The 12351-nt window shown below is 40.1% G+C and overlaps 1 protein-coding gene across 6 annotated transcripts in view; it reads right to left on the minus strand.

Moving 5' to 3' along the window:
• Nucleotides 1-11921, minus strand: part of MAPK8 (mitogen-activated protein kinase 8) — a 105139-nt gene extending 93218 nt beyond the window's left edge. For 3 of the 6 annotated variants that reach the window (XM_039233686.1, XM_039233690.1, XM_039233691.1), the window contains exon 1: nucleotides 11798-11921. The gene's annotated coding sequence lies outside the window, so the exon portion shown is untranslated. Of the gene's footprint in view, nucleotides 1-7373; nucleotides 7469-10314; nucleotides 10469-11317; nucleotides 11378-11797 lie in introns of those variants that run through there. The other 3 variants (XM_039233688.1, XM_039233687.1, XM_039233689.1) reach the window with 3 other exon arrangements.
• Nucleotides 11922-12351: the final 430 nt, after the last annotated feature.

Genomic DNA, 12351 nt, shown 5'->3' on the forward strand with positions numbered 1-12351 from the left:
CTTCCAATTCTTCCCCATTGATCAAGGATGCTGGCAACTACTTACTGCCGTCACCACCTGCTGACTTCACCATTTATGCAAACTGACCTCTTTAATACCTCAGCCTCTCTAATTCATTGGCCTCATTTCCACCGACTTTTCATTCAATCCCACCTTAGCAGTCCATGTCCTAAAGCATCCTGAGTATTATCATTGCCAGAAATGATTATACCTGTTAAATCTCTATTTTAAGTATCCCACTGTAACCAACACACTCAATCCTTCTAGTTCATTACTTTATCCCATCCTACCCACCCCCAACATTTCTAATTGAAATTTCCAATACATTAATACTACCACTTCCTTACTATCCATTCTGATTTCACCTCCTTTCTTGTCCAGTTAAAAGTTCATTATTCATCACCAATCCTGTAAGCACTCGCTTTAAAAAGCCCTTACTGGGGCACCTCGGTGGTTCAGTCAGTTAAGTGCCCATCTTCAGCTCAGGTCATGATCTCATGGTTCCTGAGTTCAAGCCCTGCGTCAGACTCTGTGCTGATAGCTCAGAGCCTGGAGCCTGCTTCAGATTCTGTGTCTCATTCTCTCTCTGCCCCTCCCTGACTTGTGCTCGGTCTCTTTCAAAAGTAAATAAATGTAAAAAAAATTTTTTTTAAATAATAAATAAAAAGCCCTTATTTCCCTTGTCCGTTCCCTTTCCCTCATTTTATACTGACTTTTTTTATGTGTCACTGTGGCTGTGTGACAGACAGTCCTGTTATTCAATCAAACACAAATCTTTTTTTTTTTAATGTTTTTTATTTATTTCTAGGAGAGAGAGAGACAGCGTGAGCAGGGGAGGGTCAGAGAGAGAGGGAGACACAGACTCTGAAGCAGGCTCCAGGCTCTGAGCTGGCAGTCAGCACAGAGCCCGAAGCGGGGCTAGAACCCACGAACAGAGAGATCATGACCAAAGCGAAAGTCGGAAGCTTAACCGACTAAGCCACCCAGGCGCCCCTCAATCAAACACAAATCTAAGTGTTGCTGTGAAGATATTTTGCAGATGTTGCTAACATCCATAGTCAGTTGACTTTAGGTAAAGGAGAGTATCCTCAAAAATGTGGGTGAGATTCATCCAATCTGATGAAATGTCTTAAGGGCCAAACTGAGATTTCCCTGAGGAAGAGGAAATTCTGCTTCAGGTCTGCAGCATCAACTCCTGCTCAAGAGAGTACTGCTAGCCTGCCCTAAAGATTTCCAACTCACCAGCCTCCAACTGTGTAAGCAAATTCCTTGAAATTTCTTTATATATAAATATCTGCTACTGATACGGTTTCTTTGAGAACTCTGATACATCTAGCAAAACCTCACCCCAAAAGTTGATCGGGGGGAAGGGGCAGATCACAAAACCAGGCTAGTATCACTTTAAATTCAAGATTTCAAACCTTAAAAGAATAATTAATCAATACTTCCTGGCAAACTGTTTAAAACTTCCCACACTCCCTTCCCCCTCTGCCCATACCAAACTCCTACTTCACTGAGAAACCAGAAACCAGGACAGAAAATAAAGGCTGAACACCAGAAGGATAACCTTTCATCTTCTAACCACCAAACTTCCTTACAAGGGCACACAACTTTCCTGCATTTTCACCTATTTGATGGAAGATCTGTCTCTAACAAAGGCAAATCTGTCTACTCATGCTCTCCATTCCCTTCCCTGTATATTCTCTTTTTCATTCGCTAGACCCTGTATTTTCCTTTACCCATTCACTTTTCTGTTTCAATTCATGGCTAATGTTTAAAAGGTTTTCTACATATACTATACCTACATTTTCTCATTTCTCATTTACACTTAGAAAAATTTTTCACTCAGCATCTTTCAAGTGAATTCAATTTGGGTTCTTTCGCTTCACTTTAGTAAAACTCATCAACATCACCAACAATTTCCCACACAGTACTTCTGTGCCTGTTTCCTCATATATAAAATGAGGCTAACACTGAACAGAGCCTACCTCATAGGGCTGTTGTGTGATGTTTATTTTTTTTCAATAGTTTATTGTCAAGTTGGTTTCCATATAACACCCAGTGCTCATCCCAACAAGTGCCCTCCTCCATGCCCATCACCCCCTTTCCCCTCCCCCCAACTCCCAGCAGCCCTCAGTTTGTGGTGTGATGTTTAAACACTTTAACATAGGTAAAGCACTAGAACAGTGCCTGGTATATGATAAGCACTGAATAAATATTAGCTATTCTATTATTAGAATGTTCTGGATTGTTTTCCCTCGGTTTTGATTTTTTATTTCTATCTGCTTATTCAACAGCGTGTGAGTCCTGGAGGAGTAAACCACCTCAGATTTTTGTGGGGCAGAGAGAGGTGGAAAGATACAAACTAGACTATGAAATCTCCATTAAACAACTAGATTGAATTGAATTTCAGCCAAGTATTCTCAACCATGACACAATTTCACAAGGATGATACCTCTAGCCGAACAGATGATACCTCTTGCCAATATCATTTTTCTAAGTCCAAGTCCTTCCTGTCCACATTCATTTGCTGCTCACTTCTATAAAGTTTGACTCTCCACTTTGATTATATGCTTCCAGTCAGCAGACTAAGTTATACTTCTGGAAATTGCCTCTGGGTGCTATGTACATAGAAAACAATCTATATGTATTACCAAATAAGAAAAAAAAAGTTAGTTACTAATTCCGCATTCATTGTCAAATGATTACAAACTTGTCTATTTGACATTTTGGAAACCATGATTCAAGTTTTTTTACATTAATGTTAAAAAACTATACATTGCTCTAATTACTCTCATAATCCCTCCTGAATTCCACTTACTATTCATATCCTTTAAATACTCAATAGTATACAGATATTTTGATCCTTGTTTTATACACTGTGGAAGAAAACTGTATTTAAAAATCACTAAAAGCTGGGAGAGGGAACATAAAACTTTGAAGAAGTGAAAAAAGGATATATGATTTATAACTGAAAACAAAATTTCAACTACAAAATTAATAAAAATAAGTTTTAAAAGGGAGTTTAATATACAAATATTAATTGATGAGCTAAATAAACAGCTTTCTTATATATACAATCAGGTAGAAGATAAAATGGAAGATGCCATTTCTAACAGAAAACAAAGAAAAAGAAAAAATTAATTTTTTAGGCAAAAAAAACCCTAAAAATGCTATTAGGAAGTCCCAAAAAAGGGACCTGAAGAAATGAAAAGATTAAGTTTTTCCATATTCTTGGAGAGAAAGACACAACACCATAAAGTTGCCAATAAATAAGGATAAAAACCCTAAACACAAAATGAATCTATGTGATAGAAGTTAAGGTGGGAGGGGTAGTGGAAAGGAAGAGATATTAACTTGAAAAGGGCATGAGAAAACTTTCTGCGTGATGGTAATGTTCCAGATCTTGATCTGGGTGTTACCCAAGAGTATATATATATAGTCAAAATTCACTGGGCTGTATATTTAAGGATTCTGCATCTTACTGCAAATTTTACCTCAATAAAATGAAAACTCAAGTCATCCCAACAGAAATGACAACTAGACTAAATGAATTGATAGCAAAATTTCATATAAACAAGATGGAAGCTAGAAAAGATTTTCAAGAAGAAAGAAAGGGAAATAGCCCTAACAGAAAACACAGTATAAGATACAATAATTAAAACAGGATGGTTTGGTTCCCAATGGACAAATAGATCAATAGACCAGAAATGGTCCCAAATACACATGGAAATCCAGTAAATTATGAAGGTAGCATTTCAAGTCTGTAAGACAAAAACAGGTTATTTAATAAATCATGTTTGGGACAACTGGATGGTTATGTGGTAACAAAAATAAGGTTGGACTTATACATCATACCTTACTCCGGAATAAATTCCAAATAAATAAAAGAATTAAAAGTATAAAAAGAGAGAGAGAAAAGAAGAAAGCAAGCATATATGTACTGGAAAAATAACGTTTGAGAGTTCTTTTATAGTCTTTAGTTTAGCAAAAGATTTCTAACCATGACATACAATTTAGAAGTCAGTAAAGATGGGTAAGCATTTTTTTTTTTTGGTCTGTTTATTTATTTTTCAAGGAGAGAGACCATGAGCAGGGGAGAGGCAGAGAGAAAGGGAGACACAGAATCTGAAGCAGGCTCCAGGCTCTGAGCTGTCAGCACAGAGGCCGATGCAGGGCTCGAACTCACGATCTGTAAGATCATGACACGACCTGAGCTGAAGTCAGATGCTTAATCGACTTGAGCCACCCAGGTGCCCCAAGATAGGTAACCATTTTAACTATTGGGGGAAAAAATCAGAATGATAAAATCACTATAAACAAACCAAAAAGTTAAGAGCAAATTAGAAAAAACATTTCCAAAAATTAGCATATAAAAAAAATAAGAATTTGTAAATTCTATAAATCTAAGAAGATGAATAACAAAGTGATATAAAAATAGGCAAGGATATGGACAGTTCACAATAAAGAAACTATAAATAGCCCTTAAAAGACAAAATATGTTTAATGTCACTCATAATGGCAGGGCTGGTGGAATGCAAGTTGGAACAACTTCTACAAATGTTATTTTGGCAGTATCTGTCAAATTTAGAAAGGCACATACATTCTGATCTAGCAATTCCACTTCTGGATATGTATCCTACACATTTTTATAAAAGTGTTAAATGATGTATATTTAAGGTAATCCACTGAACCATGGCTTTCGACAGCAAAAGAACAACCTAAAAGTACATCAAAAAAGGGGCTAGTTAAATCAGTGTTATTTAAACCTGTATAATGGTATCCTGAACTGAATTTGTGCCCTCTTTGGGACTCTGGGAAGCAATCAGTACTACAAGAGCTTGTGAAGATAGGACCTCAACGATGGGATCATTATTTTAATAACAGGAAGAGAGAGCAGACAATCCCTCTCTCCAAGTGAGGACACAAAAAGGTGACTGACATCTGCAAGCCAGGAACAGTCCTCACCAGGAACCACATCTCTGAGCACCTTAATCTTCTACTTCCCAGCCTCTAGAATTAGAACTTCCCTATTGTTTAAGCCACCCAATCTATATTTTGATATAGCAGTCAAAGCTAAAACAATTTATACCTTATATATCTGTATTTACTTGCACATACATTAACTATCTTTAGAGGGGTTCACAGGAATCTTAACAATGTTTCCATTTGGAGGAAGAGAATGGGAAGGAGATTTTTTACTGTGTATCTTTCTCAATCTTTGGAATTCTGAAACAAATTACTTAGTCAAAATATAAATAAAATTACTAAAACATTTTTAATTCTCAGCCAGATGCTTTGGTTTTTGTTTGTTTTGACTAAAGAAGGAACCCTTTCTTAAGTCACAGAGAAATCTATACAGCGATGCCTTTCCTTTATTTCATTTTTGGTTGACCCACATGGTAGCTGCGAGTCACTCTGTAAAGAGCAACTCAGGGAAGGGTGAGCATCCATTCCCATTAACAGCTTTCGAAAATATCAAGTTCTTGATGTTTTGACGTCTCATGCCAAGCAAAGCCGGTGTGTTTGACTTTTTCTTTTCTAGTGACTCCAAAATTAATCTTGTGGCTTGGGATCCTCAGTAACAGGAAGCAGTGAAACCCATACTTCTCAATATCTGAGAAAAAGTAAGAAAAACGCTCCTAGCATAAATCTAGCTTTAAATTTTCAGAGCTTAAATACTGTAGAGTTTGAGGACTTTGGTTAGTATTTGAGTAGCATCTTTTCTACTTGCTTTTCATATACTTCTTTTAATACTCTATTGTATTCCAAAATGCATTTGAGATGACTATAAGGTTTGTCTTTTCTAATGATTTACATTTTGACTTAATCTGTACCACATGACAACTTTAACTAGAAATTAGGAAAGAAGACATCTTGCTTTTTGTGGTTATCTAGTGAGTATATTTTATTTTACTTTTTTAATAAAGTTTATTTATTTTGAGAGAGAGAGAAAGAAAGCAAGTATGTAGGGAAGGGGGGGGAGGGAATCCCAAGCCAGCTTCACAAAACTGTGAGATCACGACCTGGGCTACCCAGGTGCCCCTAGTAAGTATATTTTAAAAGGCAAGGTAAGAGATGTATGGTTTGGAAGTCCCCAAATATTCCACCATCCAGCACTCCATCAGGCCTCACGATTAAAGAACTTCCCAAAGAAATGCCTAACAATATCTGGTTCCTTGCATTAGACATAAATGCACGTATGTGTTTGTCCTTATTTCCCATTAAGTTATATTCACTGAAAGTAAAGACTAACTTCTACTTCCTGTTGCCCCCACATCATCTAATTCATGGACTGGCATAGATGGTTTTCTCAATGAATACTGCCTATGTAAAATCAACATCATTTCATAGTTTCTATCCTCAAGAAGGAGCAAGAAATTTGATGTACCAATATAACCACAGAAACACTACACAGAAAACCGCAAAACACAGGAAAAACATTTCCAGATGCTACTTATAAATAAATTCCCTCATTTTTCTAGAGACCTCTAGAAAATGTTTAATGGACTGTTGTGGTTAACCAGTCTCTAACAAATTTGCAAACTTCACAGAGTCATAGTTAAGATTAAAGATACAACAGTATTGGGGCGCCTGGGTGGCTTAGTAGGTTAAGCGTCCGACTTTCGCTTAGGTCATGATCTCGCAGTTTGTGGGTTCGAGCCCCGCGTCGGGCTCTGTGCTGACTGCCAGCTCAGAGCCTGGAGCCTGTTTCAGAGTCTGTGTCTCCCTCTCTCTCCTAGAAATAAATAAAAATATTAAAAAAAAAAAAAAAGATACAACAGTATTCCATTTTCTTCAAATACAGGTACATGTTACAGCTATTCCCAGCTCCTGGATTACCATTCTTTTAGAAATCTGTCAAAATCAACCTAGGGAAGCTTGGACAATTCTCTGCAGTAGGAAAAGTAAACACAGCAAAATAACTTTGTATCAGAAAAAGTGGCAAATAATTTTCTTTTAATATTTGCTTTTGGAACTGTTCCAAATTTTAAAGCAGAGAGGATTACAGGTACAAATGTTAAATCATTTCAGTCAATTCAGATTAGATAAAATAATCCGATTTTAAATAAACCGCAAAGATGCAAAGGAAAACAACTGGCATTTTGGAGAATTCAAACGTATACTGTATATGAAATTAGTTTTAAATTTCCCTGGCATTTTGCATTTTGCAAGTTAAAGACATTAAGTGTTAATAATCGCTAAAATTTCCTGAATACTCCATCTAGTATTCCAGGTACTATAATAGTGCCAAGCACTTCATGTGCAGTACCTTACTTAAACTTTATAGCTCTATGAGATTATGCACTATTATTATTCTCATTTGACAAATAATAAAACAAGCCCAAAGATGTTATATACCCTGAACTCACCTGGCCACATGATTAGATTTAGCATGAATTTGAACTCAGAGATGACCTTAAAGTCCATGTTAACCACCACGATTAAGTTTGGGCTCCTTAACTTCCTAAAGAATTAGCAGATTTTAAACAAATCGGATGAATTATCAAAGGGTAACAGAAAGACATATATTAATACTATATTAGCTATATTTTGGTATAATTCAGCACCCTGAAAAAGAATGATGCCTAGTTAAGTTTTCTTACATATTCACATATAATTTAAAAAACAGATTTCAATGAAATGTATCCAGCCTAGATATTCAGGGCAGGCTTTTGTTTGTGGTGAGCTCTCATAAATCTTTTAAAATAACATAAATTCACTGTTTAGATATGCCTTTAGTCCCAGCCCCAATCATGAGTTTCTTAAGGCTAATTAACTCTTCATTTTCACATCTTCCACTAACCCTCTCAGAGTAATGGAAATCTCATTAGTAAGCATGGTGCTGTAAAATGAGTAAGGTGTTGTAAAATGAGTAAAATCTATCATTCAAAAAACTCTTAGCTTACTATGAAGCTTTATCGTAAGAATGGATATTACAGAAAATATTTGACTTAGACTTAACAATTTTCTCTGCTTCTGAAAGTTACAAAAGTCTAAGTTTCATTGCTGTTCTTAACACAGGATTCTGATTATCACCCAAGGACCCTTTTTTGTCCCAGTATTCTGAAGAAAATCCTATCTGGTAACATTTTTGTAAAAAAAAAAAAAAAAAAGAGTTCCAACAGTTTTCAGTTGTAAATCCAAAAAGGTTAAGCAACTTTTCTATGCCTCTATAACTTGTTCATGACAAAGTCCAGAAGTCAGAACTGAGAAGTGAACCCAAGTTTGATTCCTGGACAGGTCTAGTTTCACCTACTGCACTGAATGATAGAGGACAGCTCTTATTTCAATCCTCCTGTCATCTTTTAGGTAGTAGAGTCTGTTGACTCAGAACTCATTTCTGAAATCAGAGTTCAAGTTAATCTGCATAAGAGTAAGACAAATTTTCTAAATGTTCTTATAAAGAGCTCATGACTAAGACAATAAGCATCACAGCTCACTGAAATAGGCAAATGATTCATATCTAGAGCAATGTCGCTATAATGACTTCCTTGCACTACATGAATCAGAAAGGTTACTACCCATACCACTGACTTGACTAGAGACCTCTAGAGAACTGGCACTTTAATGTCAGACATTATTTTATACTTCTGCATTTGCAACACAGCATATGAACTACCTGGATGATTCAAATGTGTCCAAACTCAATTTACAGACAAATCAGACTAACATGAATCAGACTTCTATTCAACAACTTCTTCAACTAGAAAAGTCACTTACATTATTTTAAGTTGTTTCCCTAAGCACTGAGAATCTTCACAAGGTTATTTCCATAATTTTAGGCATTGAGTTAAGATTATAACATCAGTCGAGTGGAATTTATTCTTAAACTAATTGCCTTTCCAAGTGGCCTTTCATCCAGGATCTAAAGGAGTTTAAAGGATATAGTTTCCTACTCTTCCAAGACCCTTAAAAAGAGCCCATTTCACTGCTATCTCTTCTTTTTAACATAATTTAGAGAGGAATGAGGAGTGACTACTAATGAGTACAGGGTTTCTTCTTTGGGGTGATGAAAATGTTCTGGAATTAGATAGTAGTGATCAATGCAGAACTCTGTGAATATACTGAAAACCACTGATTCACACTCTAAAAGGGTAAGTCCTATGGTCTGCGAATTGTATCTAAATAAAGCTGTGATTTAAAAAAAAAAAAAAAAGAATTTCAAAAACAAAACCTGGCTTGACATGTGCCCTGACACTGAGCTACTGCCAAAGGATCTGTATCAGTAGCCCTTACTGAAATCTGACATACTGTAAAGAGGCAAAGCAATAAAAGTTTGGGATCTCAAGATTTTCATTCCTTATCTTAACTGAGCCACCCAGGCACCCCTATGATTTTCATTCCTTATCTTAACAAACTATCATTTCTTGTTTATTTGTACTCTACATCAGATAATGAGCTCACCTTAAATTCGTTCATATTCAAAACAAATGCTAAAATGTATTAAGTAGTAAATGAAAAAAGATGTAACTTGGGTAAATCAGTATTATATGGGGTTTTAGGCCTGTATGCTTCACCAAGATAGAATTTTAAATTAAACATTTCTTTTTTTTTTTTTTTTAATTTATTTCCAGGGTAGAGAGAGACAGCGTGAACAGGGGAGGGTCAGAGAGAGAGGGAGACACAGACTCTGAAACAGGCTCCAGGCTCTGAGCTGGCAGTCAGCACAGAGCCCCACGCGGGGCTCGAACCCATGAACCGCGAGATCATGACCTAAGCGAAAGTCGGATGCTTAACCGACTAAGCCACCCAGGCGCCCCTAAATTAAACATTTCTAAAAATGCTATGAGAAATTAAACATTTCTTTAATAAAAATTTTTTTTAATGTTTATTTACTCTAGAGAGAGAGACAGAGCATTTGCGAGGGAGGAGCCGAGAGAGAGGGAGACAGAATCTGAAGCAGGCTCCAGGCTCTGAGCTCTCAGCACAGAGCCCAAACATGGGGCTCCAACTCACAAACCATGAGATGATGACCTGAGCAGAAGTCGACACTTTAGCCTACTAAGCCACCCAGGCACTCCTAGACATCTTTAATAAAACTTTTATGTAGCCTATTTCTCATATTCTAGCTTTTCTGCTTAGTCATCAGAAACTTTTCAAAAGTAACAGTCACAAAAAGACAAATGCAATCATTTTAGACCCCTACTGAAATATCACTGTGTGTGATACACATATTTAAAAAAATATTTTAGACAGGTTTTATCTTAGGATAGCAAAAAACATACTGAAATTGATACTGTAAAGACTGGATTTTAAATATTATTAATTGTAAAAAGCTCTTCATCAATCAGACTTTTATTGAACACTTACTATATTCCAGGCTAGGTGCTGGAGACACAGATGCAAGACAGGCCTGTCCTCAAGGAGGTCCCATTTTGATTTCTTGCTTGCTTTTGTCAGGTACAGCACTAAACATGTTCACTTACAGCATCTGACCTCCTAGGTTAACCCACAGCAGGAAAATCTGAGACAGACATTACAAATGACTGTAAGACTGTAAGGCTGTTAAGACTAAAAAGTTAAATCTGGAAATAAATCAAGCTGTTGTACATTTGGACCAACTTTCTAACCCTACTTCCTAATACAACACTGTTCCAGATTGTACTACTTAAAAAATAGCGACATGACCGAGGGTATAACTATACCTTTTTTTAACACACGTCACTTACATAACTATCTCATTTAAAGACATATCTATTATATTTCAAAGCATCCTCTTCAGTTAAAAGATATTTCTCTTTACCTTCAAACTCTCCATCTGAGTAGAGGACTGAACAGTTGCTGAATAAATGAATGAAATAAACAGATGTTCTAATTGCCAAGAAAGTACTTGCTGGACGCTTATCTCCAAACACAATGGACTGACAGACCAGAATTCTACTGAAGACTACTGAATTTCAGAGATAAAAATAGTACCACTGAACATTGATACCACGTAGTCAACATGTTATTAAGTTCACAGTAAACATCTGCTGGAGAACTCTCAGAAATTAAAATCAAAAGCGTTCGTCGCAATCCTCTAAAACGGACTTGGTTCTACCATCGAAGGATCGGGCACACAAGTGCAAGACAAAGAGAGGAGAGGGTGGGGTGAAAAAGTCAGAAAGTCACCACCGAGTGACCCTCAAGAGAAATGCCCGCTGACCACTGCCGCTCGCTCACGGCGTGATGGACACCCTCCGAGCAAGTCGCGGGCCCGGGCTCCCCCTCCACAGCCCAGCGCTGAAGGCCACCCCAGCCCTTTTCGGCGCCGCTGCCTGTGTTCACCCCAGAGCCTTAGCACAAAGAAACCACCGAGAAACAAAACACGGACCCCGTGGGCGCCAGGCAGGCGTCGGGACCTGGCGACCGGTGGAGCGCTCACAGCTCCCCGTCGCCGGGAAAGGCAGCCAGGGCGCGGCGGGCCGCCCAGGCGCCTCCGTCCGGACCTTCCTCGAAGTGTTTCAGAACTTGCCACCCACCCTCCCCCGCTCCATTTTCCCCTCCCGACGCGGATGCGGGACCCGCGCGAGGACGGACGGGTGGAGCTGGGGCGGCGGGCCGGGGGGCCGACGGCCTGGGCGCGCCGGGGTCCTGCAGCCCCACGCCCCCTGGCCGGCCCCAGCCTCCCCAGACGCTATTGTTCCCGCGCCGCCCCCGCCCGCCGCGCGCCCCCCGCCGACGCGCGCTCCCGCCCCCACTCCCGGGAGGGGGTCAAGGCTGAGGAGAAGGCGGCGGCGGTGGCGGCGGCACAATAACATAAACACGGCGGGGCCGCCGGCCGCCCGGGCCCTGCGGCGCCCGCCGCACTCACCCGGCAACGCAGCGAACAGCGACAGGAAAGCCCGCCGGCGGGACTGGCGCCGTCCAGGCGCTCGCCACGGCCGTTACCCAGGGCTGCTCGCGGCTCTGCGTTCCCAGCCGCGTCGTCCGGCCTCGGCCGCTCCGCTGAGTAACAGGGACGCGGGCCGTCACTGCGCACGCCCGCCTACGTCATCGCGCAGGGCCCCGCCCCCACGCCTCGCATACGGTCCGCGGGGCGGGGCAGCCTCGGGGCCCGGATTGCGGGGGCGGGGCTCGAAGTCTGGGGCGGGACTACTCTAGGGGCTGGGAGGACTTGCGGAGGTCGCCTGGAGGCGGAGCTACGGAGAGAGCTTCTGAGAGCAAAGTATGAGGGGCGTGTCGGGGAGTCGGAGGGGGCGGGGCCCTGATCTTGGCACGTGGCGGCGCGTGGCCCAACTCTAGGCTTCAGGCCGGGGGCGGTGCACCAGTGAGAGCGAGATCTGCGAGGGTTCCTAGCCTCAGGGTTTGAAAGTGAGGTGTGCTTAGACCGGACCCACGCGGGAAGGAGGCACCCGGATTCTGAGC

The sequence above is a fragment of the Hyaena hyaena genome, unplaced genomic scaffold, assembly GCF_003009895.1.
Source record: "Hyaena hyaena isolate Hyena2069 unplaced genomic scaffold, ASM300989v1 scaffold_78, whole genome shotgun sequence".
In the NCBI taxonomy this organism is placed as follows: Eukaryota; Metazoa; Chordata; class Mammalia; order Carnivora; family Hyaenidae; genus Hyaena; species Hyaena hyaena.